The sequence below is a fragment of the Dermacentor andersoni genome, chromosome 3 (genome assembly GCF_023375885.2).
Source record: "Dermacentor andersoni chromosome 3, qqDerAnde1_hic_scaffold, whole genome shotgun sequence".
In the NCBI taxonomy this organism is placed as follows: Eukaryota; Metazoa; Arthropoda; class Arachnida; order Ixodida; family Ixodidae; genus Dermacentor; species Dermacentor andersoni.
The window spans coordinates 58,650,189-58,662,596 of NC_092816.1; the positions used below are offsets into that span (position 1 = coordinate 58,650,189).

General features: G+C 48.6%; 1 protein-coding gene across 1 annotated transcript in view; it reads left to right on the plus strand.

Moving 5' to 3' along the window:
• Positions 1–12,408, plus strand: part of Pgd (phosphogluconate dehydrogenase) — a 63,920-nt gene that overhangs the window by 730 nt on the left and 50,782 nt on the right. The window lies entirely within an intron of this gene.

Consider the following 12,408-nt stretch of genomic DNA (forward strand, 5'->3'; position numbering starts at 1 on the left):
TGTTCGGCGTCGTCGGCAGCATGTTAGACATGACGAGATCGATATACGGGTTCTTGGTGAATCGAACCGATCTCTTCAACGTTCGCGCAAGCAACCGAATATGCAGAACGAGCGAACGCATTCCCCGTGATATCGTATGCGATGATCTTTCGCTTGTGAATGAGAATCGAAGCGACCGCGAGGTTATGTTTGTAAGAGCAGTTGATGTGAAGTTCATGTTCTGCACGCTAGCTTTCGGTTTCGTGCTTCTGTTTTTGCTTGTAAGTAAAATTTCGGGCCAAACCAGCGTCTATGTGTTGTCGCTATGTCTTTCTTTTCTTTTGGAGTAAAAGCAAATACAGTGACTGTAAATTTGGCTAGGAGTGCACAAATACGAAATATCTTCGTTGTATGGTTTCTCTTAAACAAACAAGACTGACTGTTTCATTTTGTTTAATCGAATAACACTTCTTAATACATATTATACGCTTAATAAATCGCATAGTACGTTTTAGTCAGTGCGCTATTTCGTTCTCTCAGCGACCAACATAACCAGTAACGTTGACAGTGATCGCGGCTGCGTGTTTTGCTGCGTGATCTACTCGCTGAAATGATCACACGCCGATCCGAAAGTAAGCGTGTACTGGAGGGTGAACCAAATGTGCACAGGTACCTACCGAGAGTAGATTCGAGGTCTAATGAAACCATGTAAAATGTACGAGCAGGGCTTATTCATGTAGAAGAAAAGAGAGAAATAAGCGTTGCTCTCATAGTTCACTTTTTCCTCTGCCTCGTTTGAATGGCCGAGGGATATGTACCATACATTGCTTGAAAGCTCGTTTCCCTGCAAAGCTTGCCGCTACGTGCGGTCCGCACGTGCCATGAATATTCTCGATGTGCCCACACTTGGCGACGGGACGTAGAGCTAGCTGTATCTGTTCAAATTCGTTTTCTTTTTGTTTGTGTGGGTTTTCAGGTGACCCCACATGTTTTCCCAATGACGTAAATCATTTGGGAAAAACCGCTGTAGTCCTGACCGTAATTTCTATCGCAATCTTTGTAACTACACTTGCGCCTTAAGTTTGCAGCGCCACGCTTAGCAGAAACGAAACAAATTTTGGTGGAGTGTAGACCTATATGTAATCGCCTCCTGACATCTGGCACCCAAAGGGCATCTGTAGCTTTAACAACAAACACGTCGCTTGAACGACGCATCTGAGGCGGCCTATATAGGAATGACACACAGTGATTCACTGCTCCGCGGCTTGAGTGTCAGAACCTCCACATGAACCTCACATCTACAAATTTCGTGGAGCTACATGCGAGATGCATATGGTCCAGTTGATCAAGCCTGGTGGCTGGTTGGGATGGATACAAGAATCTGAAACACTCCATCATTATCCATAAACCAACACGTATATATGTATATAAACTAGATTTATCCGGCCTTCAGGCTGGCATCTCTTGGAGGGATCGGGAATGCGGAGTGAACGAGAGAAAATTCGAACGCTGAATTTATTCGGCGAAGTCCACGAAACGCTTGCACCTTGCGCGCTGGCTTTCTGATCGCGCGCCACGTCTGGTGAAGAAGGAACGTAGAAGAGAATAATCTCCGCTCCACCTCGATCGGCCGCGCGGGCGTCACCCGTGCAGGATGTAAAACTTCCGCGTGTCTGTGTGTAGCGGAGCAAACGCCACGGCATTGACGTCGTCTGCAATATAGTCTTTTTCGTCTGCTGGATTTTCCCGCTTCTCTCCGCCTCCTAGGCTAACCTTGGACGAAAACGTATATAATTGAGGCGCGCAGCTGGTGGAAAGCGGGGACGCGCTTCGTCGAGGACCACACGGAGCAACACGGGAGCGTGGCAGTTTTGTTCTGGGCACCCGAGCACGTCGTTCTATTGTTCCTTACTCGCCTGCTTGCGAAACACCTTTCCATTCGTTTTCCTTATCAAGAGTGAACTTAGTGACCCGACATATCAAGCATAGAGAGAGAGAGAGAGTGGGTTAGTGTGCGTGAAAGAGAGAGGAGAGAAATCTAGCACATGACCCGTTGAAAGCATTACGGGTAGCTAGCCTTGTCTTTCTCTGGGCGTGTCTACAGCATTTGTCGAAAGCTTCGAAGCCACTGCATGTACAGTTCGGTCCACTGCTAGAATTGAACATCTGATTAGTAATAAAGCGTCGTATGTATAGGCTCCTTGAAAATTTGGGGTTTGCTTTAGAATTCGTGGTGTCGTGACTCGTAGACTCGTAGGAGTGATATGCGGCAGCACTCTTATAACATTTATTTATTTATTTATTTATTTATTTATTTATTTATTTATTTATTTATTTATTTGCAAAATACCTTACAAGGCCCCAACATGGGGATTGAGTAAGGGGGAAATACAATCAGTAACATACAATCTATTAACAACAATAACAAATGAAATCAGCAGCCAAGTGCACAGCCTAAAAGTCAGAGAAACATATTACCTACATAAAGCTGCATATGATTACAATAAAAAGGAACAATATAAGTTTGTATATAAGTTTGTAAGTTTGTTCTTCACCTTCATAGGAAAGAAGTGCTTGATATGATCCATCGGGCGTACGCATATACTAGGGTTTAGTTTTTGGTCCTTTATATTATATCTCGCTGATATATTTAGTCGATGGGAGAATCCTAAGCGTACGTACGTTCTCTTTGACAGCAGATCATATACTGCGCGTTGACCGGTGTTTTAGCCGAAATACGTATTTGAGGTCTTGATGGAACTCCCGGTGTCCCAAAAACCACCGATGTTGTTAACGGGAAAGTAGCAATTTCTCTCTCTCTCTCGTGGTTTGAGGTTCGGAGAGCAGACATATTTTTTTATTTCTTTTTTTCTGCAGGGTGCCCTGCGTTGGTACTCGATACGGGTCAAGCTATATCAGTAAAAAAACATCGGTGCTCCAAAGTCCTGAGCTTGAGCGCTTACTCTTGAGCTTCGGGGGACCATGCAGTATATATCGTATTGCTGGAAACCCGATGATATGTGGAGCAGGCGACTACTCAACTATAGTATACTCACACAATAGCCTCGCAAACTTTTGGCAAAGTCTGTGCTTAAGGCCTCAGATTGCCGAAGACTCGCTAGCGCCGGGGGGGGGGGGGGGGGGGGGCAGCATATTGAATAACTCTGGTGCATACGCTTTCGCCAAGTATCGGCCCGACTACGATTACGTGCGCGTTCACTCACAAACAAGCCCGCAAGCGCACAGGTGAAAGTGAGAACTAAATTTAAGTTGTTCGGTCTTGATAGGTCCTTGCCTTTTTCTCCTATACACCAGTTTGTCCCCGCAATCGGTGAACGAGATGAATTGCTGTGATGAATGCACCCCTCCATTCGATATATCAGTCAATTCAATTTCGTGTTAACGTTTGTGCGTAAGGAGTGCAAAGAAAGAAAAAAAAAGCACTCATTTGCCGAAAGCAATCCGCAGCACATTTCATCCCGTTGTCTTCTTGTTAACTTGTTTGCTTAACACCCTGCAGTGCTATTGACGTGCCACGCATACCGCCTAAGCCTGCACTTCCACTCGGAGCTGCTGATAACCTCAGATTTGGGAGGTTGTGCCGCAAAGCCGCTTATTATTCTTTTTGTTCATTTTTTTTTTGCAATTCTCACAGTTCCACATCAACGTCACCCATGCTTCTGACCATGGCGAGTATATTCGTAAGACAAAAATGTTATTTGAGTTGAGACTTAATTACTATGCTTATCAACTATTTATTAATCGGTTCACTGAACTAGCCACAACTGGAGAACTCGCTCCTGCATTAAAAAAAAAAAAAATGACCCGCCGAAGTATCCAAGCGGGCATGGCGTTGCGCTGCTAGGCTTGAGGTCGTCGGTTCGTATCCAACCGCGGTGACCGCATTCTTATAGGGACGGAATGTAAAAAAAAAAAATGCTCTTGTATCGTGCATTGGGTGCACGTCAAGTATATTTAAAACCATTTTGGTCGGTGTCCGGAACTCTTCCTTTGAAGTATACATTACGGGTACATACGCTGCAGTTGCCGGGAAGCGTGAGTAGCAGTCGGGGATCTTTGAATGCTATCGCGTTCCACTCTTAAAGGCGAAGCTTAAGCGTCGTCCAAATTCTTCAAAAGAGTTAAGTATTTGATCAGCAAGCATCTGGAATTTAGGGACCCAATTATGCGGAAATACCGTGAAATCCCTGAAGTTTCTTCACTGTGATGCCAAGGGCCCTGCTGTGCAATTTCAGTTTATTGTACGAGTACACTTATGTATACAGAAGCAGCTTGTCTCCAAGTCAAGGTCTGTAGGGGCGAGACCTCTAGTTAATACCAACAAAAACGAAATATATATAAAAAAAAAATGATATTATCTCTCTTTTTTTTGTCGTCTGACAATAAGCTATCTTTTTCCGCCGAAGAAATCCGTGTGTAACTTTAAAGAAGTGATCTGTAGACATACCACGCAGTCTAGAACGATTAAGTCATATAATTCTCTTTTAAACATATGAACGCCCGAATAGCTCGCTCTTGTTCAGCAATTTGCCCTAACTTTAGGTCGAAGGTGAAGCTTGACTACGGTGCCACCGTGGTTCAGTGTCACGTGTATCCGTACCAGTCGTGACGTCAACACAGGTGCTATAGCGGCGCTGCCGTCATCTTCGATGGTGAGCGGAGAAGCGGAGAGAGATACAATTCGGCAGTGTGCTCTTTTTGCTTACTTCTTTGTTGTAGCCACTCTATAGCGATAAGGTTCGGACCCGGCTGATGATGCGCCTTGATGGCTCTGTTGACTTTATATAAAGACGGTTTCCGCTGTCATCGTAACGTATTTGTTGCTAAGTGCTTCCAAAGTTGCAGGCTATTGCATATATGATGTGTGGCGTCTGAGTGGCTGTGGCGTTTCTGCGGCTGAGAACGAGGTGGCGGGTTCGATTGCCTGGCGCGGTAGCCGCATGCCGATGGCGGCGGAATGCGAAAACGATTGCGTACGTTTAGGTGCATACGAAACGACCCCCAGGCACGCTGTACCGACGCCGAGCTCTCCACCGACCTACGGCAGATTGTCGGCGTCGGTATACGGTGTTACAGAGGCGCCGACACGAAGGAAGAAACGCTGTCGCCGACAGTCGGCTGACCGAAATCGGTGTCGTGTTGGCCTATAGTGTGAATGAGCTTTTATCGTGGTGGTCTCGCAATCCGGTGGTCGGTGTTTCGAATCCGCAGCCCGGCAAGCAATTTTTATTTTCGCGCGGCTTGGGTCTTTTTTTCGTACGGCAACACAGACGTCGACACGAGTGAGGCAATACATGCTTCCCTTGAAAAATCACCACCTTGCCTGTCAACCTCTGCCGCTCGCACTTCTGCGGTTTTGTGGATTCGGGAAACACACCAGACCGCGCTAGCGTTCATTTCCTATTGGCAAAATATGCACGACATCAATTGTGGGGCGCTGCTTTGGAGGTTCAGCCGTCATCGCTTGGTCACGACTTTCGGCAGTGCGAGTTTGCGAGGCTTTGGTCCGAATAAATGGCCTCCGGGATTGATGGTCTCGTAGACCGCGTCACATAATCGCGCCCAATGCTAAGTAGCAGGTCAGAACTTTGATTCAGGCCGAGTTCTCATATCTTTTATACCATAATCAATGCCTCTCTCACCCTCTCCCCCTTTTGTCAGATTCCGCCGCATTGTTGAAATCGCCATCTTTTGTCACCCACAGGGCTGCGTCGGCGTCTCTGATTGGCTCAAAATGCCGCTGTTACAGAATTTGACAATATGGCGGAATTCGACAATGTGCAGGGACGGCGATCTTCTAACGGGTGGCTTTCCGAACCGTTTAAGATCGCAAGCGCGATTCTGACCGATCACACAAGGGAAAGGGAACGGCTCGCTTTCCGAACCGGTTCGCATGCATTTACCCGACAATGCATGTGAACGTTGGGCACACTTTGAGGAACTTGTATGCAACCGGTTTTCCATGCATATTTTGTGCAAATTCTGCGTTTGACCCGAAATTGGAGGTCTGTTCACTAAAAACACGTATGATGTTATGATGCAGCACAGATGTTTTGTATGTACACAAAACACTAAAGAGTTGCCTATACCGGCATGGATTTCGGGTGAAAAACAAGTGTTCTATACGTATATCATTGTAGTCAGGGTTTGACACATGATTGCAATTTTTCTGACAAACAGATACAAATAAAGCGTGAAGCAACACAGATTCACTTTTCAAAACGAAACTAACACACTAGCTATGATGATGAAGCAACATTTACTGGGCCCGAAATAAATCGGTGGTGCACGCAGGCACCAGACGGGGTGGTTCCCTAGTTACGGGACCGCATGCATTTACCCGACAGTTGACACATTGAGAAACATGTATCAGACCAGTTTTTATGCATATTCCATAATTACCCTGTGTTTGTTACAGAATTGGAAGTCTGCTGACAGAAAAAACGTATGAATTATGTTGAAGTACAGCTATTCTGCGTGTAAACGACAGGACTGGCCGCGTAAGCTGCAAAGTACGCCGCCCCGCCATCTCGGAGGCCGTGACGGAATTGTTTCAGTAGCGTTAGTGGATCACAGATGGCGAAACGGTAGCGCGAGGAGCGCTGGAATGGTTATTGCAACTAAACTTCCTGGTCTGAGGCCACGATGCATTAAAAAAAAAAAAAAAAGAAATTAGCGGTGTCGGTGAACTTGCGGTGCGTTGCAATCAGTCGGAAGAGGTACGCACCGCTCTCTTCCTTGGTATTTAGTCTATTTTTTTTTCCGCACTTTCGCGAATCCAGAAGAGAATGCTTTAATGTATTCGGAACGCTTTTGTATATCGTCTGGAACGGAGAGGCTTATTTTTTTAAATGTCGCTCGGCAACACGTGCAGTTGATATGTAGCCGGGCTTGTCCGTGCTACAGGCTGCTGATTAATTGCGAGGCACTATAATACTACATGATTGATCCAAACTCTGTTTGATGTACACTTTATTGTACACCTTGTATAATAATAATAATAATAATAATAATAATAATAATAATAATAATAACGAATTAGAGGCACTCGCTATGGCCAGTTGTTTTTCATCCACTTTCATTTCCACTTATTTATCATTTCTTTGTTTCAATTAAGAACTAGAAGTAATTTCCCCTATGCTGTCCTTGGTGTTGTTTGTTGGGTTCTTATGATATGCCTAATAAAAGCTGGGTCGGTCGGTTTCCTTTCTTCTCGTCCATTACATAGCTGGGGGTCCCTAATTCGGCAGCTTTGGTGCCTTCAGGTAGCATGTGTGGCCTTATTGAACAGTTGCCGTCGCCCATATAGATCAGGTATCCGTGACGCCTGCGGCAGAGAGGATGTTCCACATCCGCCGCCAATGTTTGCGAGTAGTGGCGCTGGCCAACACTCCCAGGGTTAATTCCAGTATAGATAAAGTGGACGCGAAAAAAAATTAAATTATGGGGTTTTACGTGCCAAAACCACTTTCTGATTATGAGGCACGCCGTAGTGGAGGACTCCGGAAATTTCGACCACCTGGGGTTCTTTAACGTGCACCTAAATCTACGTACACGGGTGTTTTCGCATTTCGCCCCCATCGAAACGCGGCCGCCGTGGCCGGGATTCGATCCCGCGACCTCGTGCTCAGCAGCCCAACACCATAGCCACTGAGCAACCACGGCGGGTGCGAAAAAGGCGCCGCGCTGGTTCAGTTGGTAAGATCATCGCACGCGTAATGCGAAGACGTGGGTTCGTATCTTGCCTGCGGCCAGTTTTTAGAGCGTAGTGGTAGCGCGCGCTCCTGCGGCAAGCGTCGGCGTCCTACCGCGTAACCGAGTGAACGAGCACAGCGAAAGATGAGAGCGAACGCGGAGCGCAGCGGGGGACGAAACAAGCGGCGAGTGCGAATATAGTGCGAGGAGGAAAACGGTGGGGGAGGAGGGTTCAACGGAGCCATTAGGTGGAAAGCGGAGGAAGATATGTTAAAGCCCCTTAAACTTCTTAGGGTATATGGCGAAAGCGAGAGAAAGGTGGCTTTGGAGAAAAGCGTGGTGGTGCACGCACATGGAGGAAGGAAAGCATAGGAGAGGCCCCGGCTAGCACGGACGTGTTGGAGAAAGTGTGGCGGAAGTCACGTGCTGTTTTTCGCAAGGGAGCACGGGACTGGTACCCCAAACGTCAACATTGCCATAGCAACCGCGCTCCTGAAGCTCTCACTGCTGCTCTAGGCCTCTGAAAAGCGAGATGCGTTTTTTTTTTTTTTTTTGGGCCCGTGTCTTTCTCGCAGCACAGTCTGTTCGCGAGACATGTTTGCTTTGGAGTGTGATGTGTAAGCTTGAAAGTTGTGTTTAGGGTCTATGAGTGGTGAGTGTCGGCTAGCAACAGAGACACTCAAGTAACCACTTCACAGGTCTTCGTCGTCGTATTCAACGCGCCAGGGGAAAGCACGGGGCTGCGTCTGCTACACTAAGGCTGTTACAGAAGTTTCGTAGCTCTGTTCTGACGCGCGTCGGCAGCACGCACTTCCGGTGGCTCGTAGCAATGCAAGTTCAAAGCTCGCGCCTATCTGCTCCGGCGAGCTGATTGGAGGCGCAGAGGGAGATGGCACATTAACACGGCTGCGATTCCGACTTCAATAACGTGACGTCAGGGCCTCTCCTATTTTGTTTCTTTCCTCAATGGCCGCGCTCGAGGGTCTTTGCGGTGACGATGGCTATGAAATGGCGCCAGAGTAGCGCGCATCGTCTGTATGGGAAGCAAAGCGCTGCATGAGCGGAGGTCGTCTGCAGCGTCGCCTGCTGTGAATCGCGCCCACGCGTCATCCACGCGCTTCCTCTCGCGATCTCCCTCTATTAGTGAGGAGTCGCACCACACTTCGCACCCTTTGCAACGTGTCGCACAAGACAAATTGTCCGTGCCAGCCAATATATCGCGAAATGAAAACACGTACAGCTGCACTCACATTTCCCATTAGGGGGTATCGTATAATCGTCGGGCAATTTTTTCATTAATTTGCATTTAGTTATCGTCTCTTTATTCATTTAAGAACTACAAGTAGTTTCCCCTATGATGTACTTGATATATATATATAATATCATTTTTCACGTGCGCAACTTCCAAAACCGCCAAGTTGTTCCTGGGCACGTTAATCAAATTGATTGATTGATTATTTTCTTGGGTGTGCTCTGCAAACTCTGTATTGACCAAAAGAACGGACTAGTCGACTAATTGGTGCGGCATAACTTGAGCTAACGCGCAAAAAAGCATGGAAAATAACAGAAACGCTACGTGTGTCTTCGTCTCCTTCTGTCGTCCTGTATGCTTTCTTGTGCTTTACATCCGAGCCTTCGAGCATTACAGCGAGCATTCCAGTGTAGAATTTCACTTCTGTCGTCGTAATGGGGAGGCGGCATTTACAGGAGTACGAGCCATTGCTTAAGTGGGTATGAGCCATTCGTTGTCTTACGTGATGGACAGATTTAATTTTGAAGAATTGCAAGCGGCAATGCCGGGTGGATGCTGCTAACCATGCCACCGAGCAAACAGGAGACATCGAACGCAAACGAGAACGCCGGACTGCGGGCATACCATCAGTGACGTCGTTCTCTCCGTCGCAGCCGAACATGTGTGTAACATTATGAAGAAACACAAAGACGTCAATCGTGAAAAAATATTTCAGCGCCCGCATATCCAATGGTGGGCCTTACGCCCAATATACGGAGCTTCGGATTAGTGGTTCCGCACATTCCATCTCAGCTACAACTATGGGAAGACCACGAGTAGTGCTTACCCCTGAGGAAGATGCTGCATACCTCGAGCGTCAGCGATAGTTGGCTCGTCGCCGTAGGCCCTGTCTCACTCGCAAAAAAGAAAAACACAGGGAGAACCGAAAAAAAAGAGCACTCCTAAAGCATGATCACCAAGTGAAGCACGCAAAAGCGAATGTGACGTGAAAGCATTGTGAAACAAAAGACTTGCAATATAGACTGCTTGCGAAGTTTGACTTGCATAGTTTAACACCCGGTGTAACTGACACAGCTTCGCTGTTTGACCATCTTCACGGACTGGAAGGGGCTGTAATTTTTTTCAATACCTCACATGCATTCACAACTGTTGGCCAACTCATAGGCGTCCTTTGTGAAAGTGCCCCCCCCCCCCCACCTCACCCCTATCATTTGTGTCCGTTCCTGCGCGACAGGGCCACCGACAGCACTTGTGCCGTTGCGGTACAAGTGTATACGAGTTGTTGCCCTGTGTGAACGAGGCTATGACAACATCAAGGTATACGACTGGCCGTCTGAGGTGTAGTGACCAATTTCTCAGTATAATGAATAGCGGTCGAAAGCGGCTACAGCGACGTGTCGTCATGCAAATATATTGCAGGTTAATGAACGGCAAGACAAGCACGTACCATACTACGTCGTTTAATAAAGCGTTGGAGCTTGCAGAGTTAGCGCATGTTAATTGCGTCTCTGAAGTATTCGTCGACCTTGAGTAGCCCGACATTAAGCGTTTCGTTTGCGCCGAGACATGTGATCGTCTTTCGTATCACTCCACGTGACACGCTTAATCGAACGCGCAAATCACAGCCTCGCGATCTTCTTGCAGAGTTCTTTTTTCTGCTTCGCACTACTGATAGCACGGCAAATCTAGCTGCTGCTTGGCGAGCGAAGAAGCAGCAATCCTAGACGACGCGATCGTCCCAGCTTCGCTTCGTTCAGCGCCTGTTTGCGCTGCTCGACGCATCGGCGGCGTTTGGACCTTAGCCACAGCTTTGCGGAGGCACCCTCGATGCTGTTGCCGATCTTGGAGGCCGCGGTCCTGGCGCGCCCCCTCGCTCGCCATCCACACATCTCGTCGGTTGACGACCAGGCGGTGACCGGAGAGCAGCAGCAGTTCACGACGAGGAGACCAGGGAGACGCTGTCTCGTTATTCGCTTGGTGGCACTCCATGCTCGCCCAAGACGAGGTGCCGCTCGTTCTCCGATGAACGGTGTTCAGGGCCTCGCCGCTTGACATGGCCACTGTCTTCGCGGACGAGGTTCTGCTGCTTGCCCGTTGACGGCGACAGCTGCTTGGCCGATTCTTTTCGATGCGCTTGCCGACCGATGTGCCGCAGATGCGAAGACGCAAGGCTTCGCGCTTTCGCCCGCGACGACGGCGTCTTTCAAACGAGTCGCTTGGTTTGCCGCCGCACGTCGCTGTCTTCGCAACGCCATTGATGCCAAAAGCAAAGCGACTCCTCGAGCAACGCCTCCTATGTTGCCTCGAGCATGGACGATAACGCCCCACAGTGAAGGTCATGGCGGCCAGAGTCGTGCTCGGAGACGAGATTCCCGGCGTCTTCGCCTTCGACGCCTCCGTGCTCGTAGGCGTCGCGTTGACGTCGCCGACGCCGATCGGTGGGGGTTCTTCCAGTGCTCGCTTGGTCTTCCGAGAACTCGTTGTGTCCACCTTCCGCGTGGCCGGCTTCGTCCACCTAGCCCTGGCACTTTCCGCTGCGCGCTCATTCCGCTCAGAATAGGGCGATGGTCTTTGCCGATGTCCCAGGGCTGCGGCTGCCGCCTGTCTGGTCCTCCGCCGACTCTTCATCTCAACGACTGCAACAAACTTGTACCACGCAGGAGAAGAGGCGTACGCCTGGGCGATCGCTGACCGGCAGATTAGTTCGGTAGTCGGCGCGAAAGAACAGCGGCACCAACGGCTGCTCTTCGTCACCGGAGGCTGTTCGCTCTTGCTCGGCCTATGGCTTGGCTTTCTCCCTCCTTTCGGCATGGCGCTTCCTCTGTGGTCCGTTCAGCAGGCCTCGCTGGTCGACTCACGCCTTGCCCACAAAGCGCTGAGAGTAGCCTTGTCCTCTAGGAAAGGTCCTCGGACTCAGTAGGCCGTCTTGAGTGGGGGCTTGCTGGCAGGAAACCACGCGTTTAGGCTGTAGGGCAGGCGGGAAGCGGTATACGGCCTGACGATCGGGACAGAGAAACCCGTTCGATCTGGCGTTCCGAAGGTCCTCCTCGAGCTTGAATGCACGCGCAGCACGAAGTGCGCACGTGCACCCCGTGCTTCGTCATCTTCACGGCGGCGCTATGTGCTTTAGTGTCTCAAATAGCAGACGACGATGACGACGAGAAGGCGTCTGCTTCAACATTTCAGTTAATAATTTCAATCACTTGTGTGGCACTTTGTTTCTCTCTCCATATCGGTATTATTCGAGTTAGCGGAAAGATAAAGCCATTTAGTGCCATATTCAGAAGGAATGGGAAAATAATATAAATTAAGTACACGTGGGGAGAACTTCGCAACTAGATGGCGTGTATTTCAGATTTTATAGCTTAGACTACTAACGGGACCGACAACTGACTTTTACGTTTTACTTTCTTTTCTTTTCTTTTCTTTTTTCTTTCTTTCAAAGGAAAGCTTACGGCCCA